Source organism: Melanerpes formicivorus, unplaced genomic scaffold (assembly GCF_026170545.1).
Source record: "Melanerpes formicivorus ecotype bairdi unplaced genomic scaffold, bMelFor1.0.p_v2 SCAF_62, whole genome shotgun sequence".
Classification (NCBI taxonomy): Eukaryota; Metazoa; Chordata; class Aves; order Piciformes; family Picidae; genus Melanerpes; species Melanerpes formicivorus.
In genome coordinates, this window is record NW_027142414.1 from 3,289,805 (window position 1) to 3,305,413 (window position 15,609).

A 15,609-nucleotide genomic window follows, 5' to 3' on the forward strand; every position below is an offset into this window, starting at 1 on the left:
TTTATTGTTTCAGGCACCATTTCATGCAGGTATAGCAGCGCTTGCTATGGAGTCAGAGGTTGATGCTAACTTAGCTACCCTTCTACTGATGACATCACCCCAAAATCATCATGCAAAAAACATAAGTGCTGGTCACATCTCTGGCCTTAAAAAAAAGGCAAAGAGTTGTTTTTACAAAGCATATAAAGAGGTTATTTTAAATTGGACTATTTATGAGTTCACTTCTCATGAGTAGGATACACGCTAGGACTCATACAGTTTAGATAAAATATCATTTTGGCACTATTTACACCCTTAGATTAAATCTACTACAAGACAACTAATAGAATGCATTCATGGCACACATTCAGCAAGCAATTGGAAAGCTATCTAGTAGTTCTAGTCCACACGTTGCATACTGCAGCTTACCACAAGCCAGCAGCATGACAGACCCCCACATTCTGCAGTATTCACTAAGTCTGAATAAATTATTATTAACTGCAAGCACTAAGCTCCTATCCTCTTCAGGGACTGCCACATTCTTTGTGGCTGTGCTGCATACAAAACTTTCAGTAACACCTTTTCCAGTACCTGGAGTATTGCTTGTCCCTACCATCAATAGTCAGAAAGAAGCCAGAGCCACTTAGTAAACTCTGTCCAGTGAAACTTTGTCTTTCCATCAAACCAATTTGCACTAATTCAGAAAGTCTGTAACCATTTAATATCAGCCATGTTACATCTCTACAGCACTCTGAGTTATTTCATCAGCACCAGAACTGGGAACCTGAAAGCAACAGATTTTTTTCTTCCCCAGCTCCCCCCTGAAGCAAGCTTGTCTCAGTCCACCTACTAAGTGTGCATCGCAAAGTGGTAGAAGCTCTCAGTGACAGTTTTCAATTGACTCTGAGAGAAAACAATCTTGGGAACTGAACATTATTCTTCACACAAACCTGAAATCAGTAGGAGCCATCTTTCCCATTTTTTTGTTCTGGAAGTTTTCAGAGGATGAGGGTAGGGGTTGGGGAGAGAAATTGGCATGCAGGATGTTAAATAGCAAGTAAAGTGTGTGACAAAGTCACATGTTAAAATCCTAACTTTGCATGTACAAATTGGTCCATATTGGTCATGAACAAGATCTTGAGGTATACCCAAGAATTATTTGGCAATAGCTCACCATTGAGCCACAAGTCAAAGACAGCACACACTGAGCATTTTGACACAACCTAAGAATCTATAGTGTGCCTAGTTCCTCAGTACACTGTACAGTTTGTTAGAGCTACAATGGGCATAAAGACGGGTGACAAGGATGGTCAAAGGCATAGAAAATTTTCTGTACAGCACATTTATACAAGTAAAAGGCTATGTTTCTGCCTGGTTTTGTTTGTTTGCTTTTAAAAAAATGACTCTTTAGGCTGGAAGAAGTGACTGAGGTAGGTTATATTAGAAGTCAATGATGTCATGACTGCCAGAAGGGACATAGCATTTGCAACCTGTCCCAAACCAAGGATTCTCTCTGTCAAAGTGTCTAAAAGGTGAGTAAGAAAATAACACCGGAGGCATTCCTTCACAGAAGTTAACAAGTTATGGAACTCCTTGTCAGGTGCTGTGCCTGCAAAAACTGTGCATGCACTAAAAAATAGTCATTGGGGTGGTTTTTACTGTGTGAGACTAAGTCATCCTGGATTAAAAATTTTTAAATCTTTCCAGATGAGACCTTGAAACATTAGATGCATAAGATGGAAGATACCAGTTTAAAATCAGAACACCACTGTCTTCTCTGTTACTGGTGGCAGGTAGAAGCAACACACTGGCCTAGATGCAACTGTACATTCAAGTACAACTATATTCTAGACTGTAAAGGCACAGAACATAACTTTGATAAATTTCAAAACTAAATTTCATGTCTGAACCCTAAGTGGTTTTTGGAGACAAATGTATGCTTTGCAACCCACCACCCACTGATTAAATCAACCTCTGCCGTTTCAAATTGAAAGATTCCAAAACACATAGATTTGAGAGGTTACAGGTAATTGTTTGGGGAGGTTTTGGGGTGGGTGGGGAATGGGTGGATGTTGGTCTTGGGGTGTTTTTTTGGTTGCTGTTGGTAGTTAGGATTTTTCCTGGCTAGGTCATTGTGGTTTTGATTACTTTGAAAAGTTTCTAAGGTCCCCTGATTTTCTTCAAAGATATTAGCATTCAGTAGTGTCACTGTTTACATTACTCAGTTTATACCTATGGATTTCCAAGTACATACACTGCACAGACTGTTCCCCCACCCCCAAAAAACCCCACAACCAACCAAACAACACACCACACCAACTAACAGGTCTACATCCAAATGTAATGTTTACCTCTAACCTCTTGCTTCCAGTTATTTACTCAACATACGTTTTAGCCTCCTGTGACTGTATACTCCTGCACAGTAAGCATTCTCCATATGCAACTAACAGATTTTTCAGTACCTTGGTGTCTGCCCCACAGCATAATCTCAATGGATTGAGTTTTACACAGGTCAGAAAGAGATGACCCTCAACATGTTTCCCTAGTTTCTTTCATCTCCATTTAACTATTAAAAATAAACCCCACAAACCCAAAAACAACCACCACAACCAACCCACCACCAAACAAACAAAACCAACAACAACCTGGGTCTTAGAATTTCTACCAGAAAGGATCCTTCCTCATTTCACAGGGCTGAGACTGATGACTTGCAGGAAGGGATGCAACTGCCTGTCAGAAAGGTTACTAAATGCTTGTATTTCATTTAGAAGACATTTTTAGAGTACAATCTCCTCAAGTCAGAAGTACCTCCCTGTTGGAGACAGTACACATGCAGAGCTACATTGTATGAAGACATCCATCTGCTATTTTAATTTCGTCCAGAACCTGTGGAAGCAGTTTTACTTCACTGACTTAGCACCACACAAAGCTCACCCATTATGTTACTTCTCTCATTGAAGCTTTCCTAGACCTTGACCTTACACATACTTGGTGATCATCTGTATTTTCTTCCCCACTTAGCATTCTGAACAGAGGTGATAAAATATGTTCAGTATTCAGAGTGAGGATGCTCTACCAGCTGACATAATTGCACTGTCTGTTGGCTTTAGGAAAGCAGGCATGTTTTATAAAGAAAACAAGTGAATGCTATTAGCCAACTTACACTGACTTGTTACCAAACAGGAGGGGAAAAAAAACACCACCACCAAACCACACACCTAGAAATTCTACACACCACACAGAACTACATCTTGCTGTCTAATTAATACAGCTCAAACCCTCTGGTCTGGTAGCCTCCTAAAGCTTCTGGAAGCTCTTAACCATTTCATAGAGAGTTCTGTCAATCTTTCCAATTTCACACAAGGTTCTAGTGCAGGATTTGTATTATGCTACAGCCAGTTACTTCAGCTGTTCTTTCCCTGGGACCCACAGAGCTTTCCAGCTTCCAGTTAGAAAGCACTTTGCTCAGCAAAATGATAGCTCACCCAAGCCCATAAACCATAGCCTATATCCTCTCTCTTTCATTTTCCATCCAATTAAGTTGAGAACTAAAGGTTTGTTAGTTGGGCTTGGGGTTTTTTGGCTGGGTTTTGTTGTTGGGTTTTGGAAGTGCAAACTGATACATTAAATCTTGTATATGAAACAATTACTGCTCAGTTCCACATAGGACACAAACAGCTTCATTTGTCTATAGACTTCTGAAGACCTTCTTAAAAGATACAGCTAAAAATAAGACTACCCTATTACCAGTTTTAATTCAGTGATTTTTCTAATATTTCTCTCCACAAGTAGTTCATTGCTTCCATATAAACATTCTGTGTCTTTGTCTAAAATACTTTTTTTATCCCCACAGCTACACAAAAATGACAGATCATAAACTGTATGGGTTGTGGATACAGGATAGATCCTGCAGTGCTATTCCCACAGGCAGACTTCTGCACTGAGCACCTGTACTGAACAGCTGATATCTATACTGGTAATAACTGACCACAGATCACCTTTTCCGGCTTCTATTTGGTGTCCAAAAGATAAACAGCCTAAAGACCAGGTCCTAGAAGGGCTCCATACAGCAGAGCTGCTATGGAGCCATCCACGAGATGTGAAACTGGCATTCAACTGGACTGAACAGAATGTCAAAGTTAATAATAAATATCAGTCTATACACACAATTAGAATGACCAAAGACAAGTAGTCCAAAGAAAATTTTAGACTGAAGCCACAAGGACACATCTGGAAGTATCCAGAGTATGTAACAGCATATAAATAGTAACCAAGATGATACACCATATCATTATGACCTAGGTATCTGTAGATTGGCATGTTCAGCTTCCCTTCAAACTCTTCCCCCACCACCTAATCACAGAACCCACACATACCCTCTACAGAATGTACTGATATACAGAGACTGCTTCCCCATGGAAACCTTCCCTCCTCCCACCCTCAGTCCTTCAGGACGTGCTCCTGAAAGACCTCAAAACAACAACTTATTCTCCATACTTTACACCTCAAGAGCAGGAAGCCTCCCACGCTAGGCTGCATACAGTGGGCTGCGCTTCCTCCCCCTCCTGCTGTGCTCTCCCTGAGAGAGGATTCAGAAAGAAGAATTCTTGTCTCATAAAACTTTCATTTTCTTCTTAAAAGAAAAAAAAACCAAACCAACAAACACCAACCCAAACTACAACACAGCAACACACCACCCCAAAACAAAACCCACTTGAAACAAGAAATTCCACCACATCTTCAAAGACAGGGGAGGGAGACTAAGCAAGTCACTCCTGCATCAAACAGCCCCTTCACAGCACACAATACATACAAGATGACTGAGGAAGCTCATGCTCCAAGACAGCACTGTGTTCATTTACTGTGCATCTCTGCACTGCTCACAGGATTAGAATGTTTCCTGCACACCAGTCTCACCAATTATTTTCCTTTGGAGGTGAGCAGGATATAGACTTTGAGAAATGAGGTGTTAGTAGCCCTCTGACACCATGTCTCTAGTTAAGTTGCTATAAACTTCTAAGATAAAGTGTTGCTTTCTGAAAGTGAACACTGATTTCCAGACTGGCATTTCAGGAGAAGGGCTTTCTCCTGCATTATCACTGTCCTTTACATCTGCTCAAAGTCTTGTATATTTAATATTCAAGTCTACTAAAAAGGTGATTTCTATGGTCAATGTCATCAATTTTTCTTCCAGTGGGAAACCACCTGTCAGAGCACTGATGTCTGCTATTGATGTGTGAAAGCAAAACAGTTCGTCTCTCCCTGTATAACAGCCCAACCTTACATGCAAAGCAGACAAAGGAGAATATGAAGCAGCACACAAGACTTTGACCCCAAAAGAAAATACTTCTTTGCAGAAGCTGACCATAGCATAGTAGAGTATCAGTAAGGGTTGGAAGGGACCACAAGGATCATCTAGTTCCAACCCCCCTGCCATGAGCAGGGACACCCCACATTAGATCAGCCTGGCCAGAGCCTCATCCAGCCTAGGCTTAAACACCCCCAGGGACGGGGCCTCAACTACCTCCCTGGACAACCCCTTCCAGGGCTTCACCATTCTCACAGTGAAGAACTTCCTCCTCACGTCCAGCCTGAATCTCCCCACCTCCAGCTTCATTCCATTCCCCCTAGTCCTATCACTACCTGAGATCCTGAGAAGTCCCTCCCCAGCCTTCTTGTAGGCCCCCTTCAGATACTGGAAGGCCACAATTAGGTCACCTTGGAGCCTTCTCTTCTCCAGACTGAACAGCCCCAACTCCTTCAGTCTGTCCTCATAGGAGAGGTGCTCCAGCCCTCTGATCATCCTCATGGCCCTTCTCTTTTCACTGTGGCAATTAAATACAAAGCTGGAAACCAATCTTATGACTGAAAGCACTTCATGTATTGCAGACCCTTAAGCTGAACAAATGAGTCTGGGGGAAAAATGAAAAAGCTGCCAGCTGCCACTTCATTAAAGACAGCATTATTTATACCATCAACTTAACCTTTCTATGGGGGTATCACATTTTTCCCCATGGAAGGAGCAGGACAGCATTATTCAACACAAGTTTCCTCAAAGACCACACCATCAGGATATTCTACTCTACTATGGCTCCACGAGGAATACTTGGTCCAGGTCCAGTTCTGTGTTCTGGCAGTATCAAGCCTCATTATCATCCTGACTTCCTCGACAGATCATTTTACCACCCACAGACATGATTTTTTACCCCCCAAAAAAATTTCACAAAAGCACTAAAATTATTACCAAAGGGCACAGGTTTTCAGTTGTGTTGTTTTGGGGTGGGGGGTGTTGTTTGGGATTTGCTTGTTTGGTTGGGGGGGTTGATTTCTTTTGGGTTTTGAGTTTGGTTTTGCTTTTGTTTTCCTGAAGTGACAGATGTCATACCTACTGCACCACAGGAAACATGGCAGAGCAGAGACACCTGTGTGTCAAAATCACTTGCAAATCTCCTGCCTTCAAATTAGCATTCTCTCCCCCAATACACAGAAAAATGTGGTATGACATCCTGGCTTTGCAGACAGATATGTTCTCCTATGTGTAAACACAGACACAAATTACATAGACCTACATTGCCAGCAGAGAGATGAATATTGCTATATTATTTAATTCTCAGATTGGGGCCACAAGCAATAATCACAGAAGTTAAAAAAGAAACAAACACACAACAAACCCAAACCACAAAAACCACACCCACAAACAAAACCACCCCACAACAAAAACATTTATGTCTTGGGTAACTGTTCATACTGCACAATCAATCACATTTAAGATATTTAGCTAACACATCAAAAAGGTTCAGTACTTCACAGGTATCTAGCACTTTGCCACATGGATACCAGCATGCTATTTTGAAAGACAAATGTAGTACTTAAGTGCAGCCACTTCTGAAACAGACTTATAAAAACTAGCTGGAGCACAGCAGCCAGTGCTACATCACAGCAGCAGCAAGTCTGAACCAAAATGGCAAAGTAAACCCTTCCTTTGACAGCAAGAAACCAAAGGAGTTTTAATATCCCTTCAGAGTCAGTCAGCAGGGGCCATCTGAAGATATACAGAGTAATCTACATAGCATTTACCACCAGTTTGGATTTCGTCCTGTCTTTCTAGGGAGAGAGATTTCAAACACAAATTCACACATGTGCAATGGAAGTTGAGTTAGTGTCAGAGTAGAGAGACTTATCTTCTGAATTCCCAGTCTTAGGGTGTTTTTTTCAGTCTAGAATATAACTCAGTAGACTGAGCACATTTGCTGATACAAGCAAATACTTCTTTTCCATATATCTAAGACCATGCCTGTCCTGTAGTAACAGGTTTTATACACAGGTATAGCAGCCCAGTAGTAATATATATTGGATTCTTGGGTTCTAATAGCCACAGATGCTACTCACACAATAAACACTTGCATTTCTCTAACAAATTGGCACCAGCAGCCACCAGACCTGCCACTCTCCACTGACTAGGGTGCAGCAAAATGGATTAGGAGTCTCCCTGCAACTGTTCCCTCAATGTCCAATAGAATTCAGGTTTAGAGTTTTATTGTTGTTTTGAGGATTTTTTTATTTGCTTCCACCAGTCAGCTCCAAGTGGCAGCAGCAGTCATGGGAAGTGACATACAGTCACTGAGGTAGCAAATACAGCCTAGTCATGTGTGTCTTCCATAGCAGAGAGGGCTCTGCAGAGGAACCTTGACAGGCTGGACAGATAGGCAGAGTCCAATAGCATGAGATTTAACACATCTAAGTGCTGGGTTCTGCACATTGGCCACAAGAACCCCATGCGGAGCTACAGGCTGGGGCCAGAGTGGCCCAGCAGAAACGGACCCGGGGGTACTGGTTGACAGTAGGCTGAACAAGAGCCAGCAGTGTGCCCAGGTGGCCAAGAAGGCCAATGGCATCCTGGCCTGTATCAGGAATTGCATGGCCAGCAGGACCAGGGAATTCATTCTGCCCGTGTTCAGCACTGGTTAGGCCACACCTTGAGTACTGTGTCCAGGTCTGGGCCCCTCAGTTTAAGAAAGATATTGAGTTGATAGAATGTTTCCAGAGAAGGGCAACGAAACTGGTGAGGGGTTCCCAGCACAAACCCTGTGAGGAGAGGCTGAGGGACCTGGGGTTGCTTAGCCTGGAAAAGAGGAGGCTCAGGGGAGACCTTATTGCTCTCTACAACTACCTGAAGAGAGGTTGTAGCCAGGTGGGGTTTGGTCTCTTCTCCCAGGCAACCAGCACCAGAACGAGAGGACACAGTCTCAAGCTGTGCCAGGTAGGTTTAGGCTGGATGTTAGGAAGAAGTTCTTCACAGAATGATTGGACATAGGAATGGGCTGTCCAGGAAGGTGGTAAGAGTCACCATCACTGGCACTTGGTGCCATGGTTTAGTTTGATTAGATGGTGTTGGGTGATAGGTTGGACTATGATTTCGAAGATCTTCTCCAACCTAATTAATTCTGTATGACAAGTAGAAGGTCTCAGAGATGAGTTTTCACCCAGACCTATCTTCTGTAACATGCCAGCCTGTCTAACAAGGGTTACACCACCAAAACTCCCTTTGTACCAGTATATAAACCACACAAATATTTGGTACCCACCTATGCCTATATATTCTGCAGTCAGTTTTCTGATTATGATCAGAAGCTATGAAGTCCCTCCACAAGCCCCAATAAAATTACAATCTAAGTGTCTTCATTACTATCTCTCAGCAAAACCTAAGTATCTGAATAATGTTAACATGAGACTTAGTTCTGGTTTTATATACAAATTGTTGGGACTTATAATTCCTTTTGACCCCACAGGAAAACACAGAATATTCAGTAAATCACACTTGAACACTTCCATTAAGAACAACAGTGCTGAAGAGCAGGCAAGGTTTGACCAGGATATTTCTCACTGCTAAGAATATTCAAAAGGATAAGACTGCAGTCTCAGAGCACAATTCAAATTTATATCAACTGATTTAAGTTTTAAAAAATACCCCCAAACACAGAAATATATATAGAAAATATCACACACACAACCTAGGATTTCCAGGAGTCATTTGGTAGCATATAAGTACTCTGTGCTGCATTAACAGCCAGAAGCACTGGATTTAATAAAACCTAAGCTCTTTGCTGATGCAATAATATAAACTGTGAAAGCTCAGTTTTATTTGCCAGCTTTTCAGGGTGTTTTTTCCTGACCTATGACCTGCAGGAGAAAAAACTGATACATCAGGAAAAAGAATCTTCACCTTCTTACTTGAAGTGAAGTCTGGTTAAAATATGTAACATCAGTGACCCTGGACCTTGGAGCAATAAAGACAAATAAATACCACTTTAAGCAGTGTTGCAAAGGGACTCGTTGGTGTAGTTCTGCTTTTTTAATTGATTTTTATAGGAATTCGATACTCAGTGCAAAAGAGATCCAGAAGAAATACCCTACAGAGCCAGGAGATGGTGGGTTTGTGCAAGTGCACCACTGCCCTCTCCTGGGGTGGACCAGATCTGCTCCCGTATTTACACCATCTCGCACACCCTGATCGGAGCTGCACCTCCAGGACCACCAGGACTGCTTTGGGAGCTCGAGATTTGAAAACAAAAAAAAAAAGCAAACCACACACATATATAGAATAAATGCACACATTATTGATAATTATATTAACTGGGATAATTCATCACCTTTTATCTTCTAAAGGTTACAGAAGCATGCTCCTTCCTCCATGACACAGTACAGAAGAGGCCAAAAATGATATTCAGCACCAACTGCAGAGCCAGCCTGTGGGACAGCAGGATAGTCTGAGACTCAAGATTAAAAGTCCAACAGGAACTTCCACATTCAGAACCACCTAAGAGCTTTGACATCATTACCAAATGACTAATGACTACTGCAATTCATAATGCAGAGCAAGCATACAAAGTTATGTAGACTCTTCGTGCAGTTATTCTAATGCCACTAAAATCAAAGCGAAGATAAGTTTTACTGTTAGACAAAAGCCCTGCTTTTGATTGCCCTGCACAAACCCAAGATAATTCATGAGTCCAGGAACACCTCCCATTCATCAAACTTTAACAAGTCACCTTCCTTAAGCTAAGCTTGAACTGGCAGGATGCAGGGTTTTAGACCTCACCAAGCAATGAGAAAGTGTATAGGTTAAACCTCAGCACACAGAGTTTAAGCAAACTCATTTTAGTTTTCAAATGTGACTTCTGTAGACTACAGCAAGGTGGAGGTCAGTCCCTTCTTCCAAGTAAAAAGTGATAGAATAACAGGAAACAGCCTGAAGCTGCACCATGGGACGTTTACATTGGATATCAGGAAGAACGTATTCATCAAGAGGCTTGTTGGGCATTGGAACAGGCTGCCCAGCAAAGTGGTAAAATCAGCACCCCTGGGGACATTTAAAAGACGTGTTGATGTGCTGCTGAGGGGCACTGGATTAACTGTTGGACTTGATGATCTTAAACATCTTTTCCAACCAACACAATTCCGTGATTCTGTGCTAATGAACACAGGTTCAGGTACTGCAGTACACCTGAAAGTCAGCACAGTAAACTGCAATAATACTAAGCCTATGTTGAAACAAAATTCTAATACTAGCAACATTTGGTCTTTACAGACTGTTTTCACTTGATTTCCAAATATATTTTAAACTTAACTGATTAACTAAATAAATATAGCCTGGACACATACCATACAGGTATAAAACCAGTCCCTCAAGTCAAATAAGTAGGAAAACAGACAAGAGTAAATGTAGGACAGACCTTGAGAGCAGAGTGCATTCTACAGGCCATAGTGGCCTTCATCAGTCCAAGAACCATCCTGAGAAGAGCAGCAGTCAGTCACAACCAGCCAAAGCATAGCCAGTTCATAGTTTCATTCAGGGTTGGAAGGGACCACAAGGATCATCTAGTTCCAACCCCCCTGCCATGGGCAGGGACACCCCACACTAGATCAGGCTGGACAGAGCCTCATCCAGCCTGGTCTTAAACACCCCCAGGGACAGGGCCTCAACCACCTCCCTGGACAACCCATTCCAGGGTTTCACCACTCTCATGGGGAAGAACCTCCTCCTCACATCTAGCCTGAATCTCCCCACCTCCAGCTTCATTCCATTCCCCCTAGTCCTATCACTACCTGAGAAGTCCCTCCCCAGCCTTCCTGTAGGCCCCCTTCAGATACTGGAAGGCCACAATTAGGTCACCTTTGGAGCCTTCTCTTCTGCAGACTGAACAGCCCCAACTCCTTCAGTCTGTCCTCATAGGAGAGGTGCTCCAGCCCTCTGATCATCCTTGTGGCCCTTCTCTGGACACATTCCAGCACCTCCACATCCCTCTTCTAATAGGGGCTCCAGAACTGGATGCAGTACTCCAGGTGGGGTCTCACCAGGGCTGAGTAGAGGGGGAAGATCACCTCCCTCGACCTGCTGGCCACACTTCTCTTGATGCAGCCCAGGATCTGATTGGCTTTGCGAGCTGCAAGTGCACATTGAGAGCTCATGTTGAGCTTTTTGTCCACCAGCACCCCCAAGTCTCTCTCCTCAGGGCTACTTTCCAGCCAGTCACTGCCCAGCCTGTATTTGTGCCTGGGATTGCCTCGACCCAGATGCAGGACCCTGCACTTGCTCTTATTGAACTTCATGAGGTTGGCTTGTGCCCACCTCTCCAGCCTGTCAAGGTCCCTCTGGATGGCCTCCCTTCCCTCCAGCATGTCTGCTGCACCACACAGCTTGGTGTCATCAGCAAACTTGCTGAGGGTGCACTCAATGCCACTGTCCATGTCACCCACAAAGATGTTGAACAAGACAGGTCCCAGGACTGATCCTTGAGGGACTCCGCTTGTCACTGGCCTCCACTGGGACATGGAGCCATTGACAGCCACTCTTTGGGTGCAGCCATCAAGCCAGTTCCTTATCCATCTAGTGGTCCACCCATCAAACCCATGTGTCACCAGTTTGGAGACCAGGATGTGGTGCGGGACAGTGTTGAAGGCTTTGCTCAGGTCCAGGTAAGTGACATCAGTTGCTCTCCCCTCATCTATTAATTTTGTCACCTGCTCATAGAAAGCAACCAGGTTGGTCAGGCAGGATTTGCCCTTGGCAAAGCCATGCTGACTGCTCCCAATCACCTCTTCACTATTCTTTTGAGCGAGTAGTGACTCCAGGAGGATCTGCTCCATGATCTTTCCAGGCACAGAGGTGAGACTGACTGGCCTGTAGTTCCCTGGTTCCTCCTTCTTGCCCTTTTTGAAGATGGGGGCAATGTTTCCCCTTTTCCAGTCTGTGGGGACTTCACCAGATTGCCATGACTTTTGAAATATAATAGAGAGGGGTTTAGCAACCTCATCTGCCAGTTCTCTCAGTACCCGTGGGTGTATCCCCTCGGGTCCCATGGACTTGAACACTTTCAGGTTCTTCAGGTGATCACGAACCTGATCTGCACTTACAATGGGCAGTTCTTCCTCCCCGTCCCTGGCTCTGTCTTCCATAACATCAGGAGTGTGGCTAGAGGCCCTTGCAGTGAAGGCTGAGGTAAAGAAGTTATTAAGTACCTCAGCCTTTTCCTCATCACTTGTGACCATGTCACCATTTTCCTTTCTGAGGGGGCCCACACCTTCCCTAGTCTTCTTCTTCCCATTAATATACCTGTAGAAGTTCTTAGTGTTCCCTTTAATCTCCCTGGCTAGATTCAATTCAAACTCTGCTTTGGCTTTCCTAACCAGGACTCTTGCTGCTCGGGCAGCTTCCTTATATTCCCCCTGTTCTACCTGTCCTTCTCTCCACTTCCTGTAGAGTTTCCTTTTAAGTAATAGTGTGTCCAGTAGCTCCTTGCCCATCCAGGCAAACCAAGAGTGGAAAGAGCTGCTCACATAGGAGTTCTCAGATTGAACTTCCGACATCCCTTTTGACCACAACCTTCAAGCTAAGGCTGTTGGTGAAGCTGCAAAACACCACACAGCTCTCAAGGTGAGTACAGCCTGCAAAACACTCAGCACTAGGAAGGCCTCAGCCAAGGAGTGGTATATCCAAGTTTTGGGAAGCACTTCAAGGATATGTCCTCATCATGGAAAGGGTCCAAAAATGAAGCAAGAATAATCAAAGCTTAAAGATGTCATCTGTAATATCCAAGTGGATTGGCATTCTTTAGCCAGTCGTTAATCTGCAGAAAAAAGACTCAAGTGGGACAGCATTACCAATTTTCGAATATGGCTGCAGAGAGCAAGATAATAAATTGGTTTGGATATCCATAGAAGGCAGAAGGAGTACCAGTAATGGGTTTAAACTGCAGCTGTAAGCATTTGGGTAACACATCAGAAAACATTCCAGTGAGATACAATAAAACAATCAGAATAAAGTAAAGCAAAAGGATTTAAGAGGTTAGACAAACAATTGCTGAGGAACAATGTAGGGGCAGCATGTGTGTTTTATTTAAATATATACACAGAAAACCAGTTATCTCCAAAGTATCTTCCACCCTATTATTGATTATGAATTTCCATAAGCAGTATATGCGATACAAGTGGAAAAAAAATCATTTAACCCACAGCTTACAAGCAGCACAGTAGTCACAGAACCTGAAACGTCGCTCACCGGTATCAGAAATTAAAAAGATGAAACAAAACCCAATGAAAGAAACAGATTATATAACATGGCTTGTAAAGCTTCAGACACTCTGAATTACATGCCATAAGCCAGCAAACAGGAAAAACACATTCCCCAGAACCCTGTCCACACATGTATCAGCACCAAATCTACACACAGGTCCTAATAAATCATCACTTTGAATCCAGTCTTCACCAGCGATGGCTATCAACAACTTCACAAACAAAAAGTTAATAGAAAGGGCTGCTGATTCCTTCTGAATTTAGAATAAACCAAACCAGGTTGGAAGAGACCTTCAAGATCATCGCATCCAACCCATCAACCAATCCAACCCACCCAAACAGCTAACACATGGCACCAAGTACCAGCTTCCTATAGGAAGTTTTGCTCTTCTCCTGTTACTGTATTAAAAATCAAAATTATCTAGTGAAGGTTAAAGATCAGTATCACTAAAGCATTATGAATGTCCTATGAGGACAGACTGAAGGAGTTGGGGCTGTTCAGTCTGCAGAAGAGAAGGCTCTGAGGTGACCTCATTGTGGCCTTCCAGTATCTGAAGGGGGCCTACAGGAAGGCTGGGGAAGGACTTCTCAGGATCTCAGGTAGTGATAGGACTAGGGGGAATGGAATGAAGCTGGAGGTGGGGAGATTCAGGCTGGATGTGAGGAGGAGGTTCTTCACCATGAGAGTGGTGAAGCCCTGGAATGGGTTGTCCAGGGAGGTGGTCGAGGCCCCATCCCTGGAGGTGTTTAAGACCAGGCTGGATGAGGCTCTGGCCAGCCTGATCTAGTGTGAGGTGTCCCTGCCCATGGCAGGGGGGTTGGAACTAGGTGATCCTTGTGGTCCCTTCCAACCCTGAATGATACTATGAAAAATAGGCCTAACCAACAAGAAATGCCTTAGAGTTAAGACCATTTTGAGGTTTGCCTTGTAAAGCTCACCCACTATACAAGCTGCAGGTGAACTCTCCAGCTGTTTGCATCTTTCAAGCATATTTTCCCAGCCTATTTTTAACTCTGCATTTTGAACTTAAACCACAGTCTGAGTGAAAGACAGATCAGAATCCTACCAACCCCACCCCTCCCCAAAACACTCTCCTGGCAAGTAACCATAGCAAACTTTTGCAAGGCCTAAGCATTCAAAGGAACAACTATCACGCCCTTGCCAGCTTCCCCAGTACTGGTGTTTTCTCATCTAAAATTATTAAAATAACAAACCCCTGAACTTCTGGGAGGAAAAAGACAAAAACTTCAGTTTCCCATAATTTTTCAGTCAGCTATGGCTCATGTTTTGCTGCAATCTTAACCATTCATTAGATGAAAAAAAAGGCATTTTTACCGTATTGGTTTAAACTTTTTACTCCCAAGACGCTTTATAAGCAGGAAGGGGAAGGCCACTGTACAAAACCAGCTGAAGGACACCTTTCCTAAGAGGTTGAGAAGGACCTCCTTCCATCTGTAAGAAGAGGGCAGTTATCAGCACACCCTTTCATTGCAGTTTTAGCTTTTGCTGACCGACTGAGGAGTTACTACTGACTGCTACAGACCCGATTTTGTTTTCTCCCACCTTGCTTGCTTGCCGTGTCCCAAAGCTGCCCTAGTACTACTGCCTCCAGATCACCTACCTGTTTGTTGCCCAGAAAGCCCAAAAACTGTTTTAGCATCAAGAACCCTCTGATAAGCGGTTCACCTTAAAAGCATCACTTTCTTTTCTAAATTCTTGATAAATTTACAGCTATTGTAACAACTTCTAGCTCCCCAGAGCTAGAGGATGGCCTCTAATCAGCAAGGCTCAGAGAATGGAAGGAGCGGCACCCTTTCAGTCTCCCCATCTCTCAGAAACACATACCTCCATCTCCTTCCCCACCGTGCCCTGCAAATCCGCAACCCCACCCGAGAGAGGAAACGGTTATTTCCCCTCACAGAGCCCAAATTCTAACTCCAACCCGCCCGCCTTCACAGGTCCTCCCCAACTCAGGTTCTACTTGTACGACCCGACCCAGGCGCACGCGCCAGCTTGGCCTTCTGCGGTTTGCTGAGCGAGATGTCCGTCAGGCGGCG

The 15,609-nt window shown here is 43.7% G+C and overlaps 1 protein-coding gene across 1 annotated transcript in view; it reads right to left on the reverse strand.

Moving 5' to 3' along the window:
- DPF3 (double PHD fingers 3) overlaps window positions 1-15,478 on the reverse strand; it is a 208,751-nt gene extending 193,273 nt beyond the window's left edge. Inside the window, exons 1-2 of the mRNA XM_068162155.1 lie at window positions 15,398-15,478; window positions 14,888-15,004 (exon numbers count right to left, since the gene is read on the reverse strand). The gene's annotated coding sequence lies outside the window, so the exon portion shown is untranslated. The remainder of the gene's footprint in view (window positions 1-14,887; window positions 15,005-15,397) is intronic.
- Window positions 15,479-15,609: the final 131 nt, after the last annotated feature.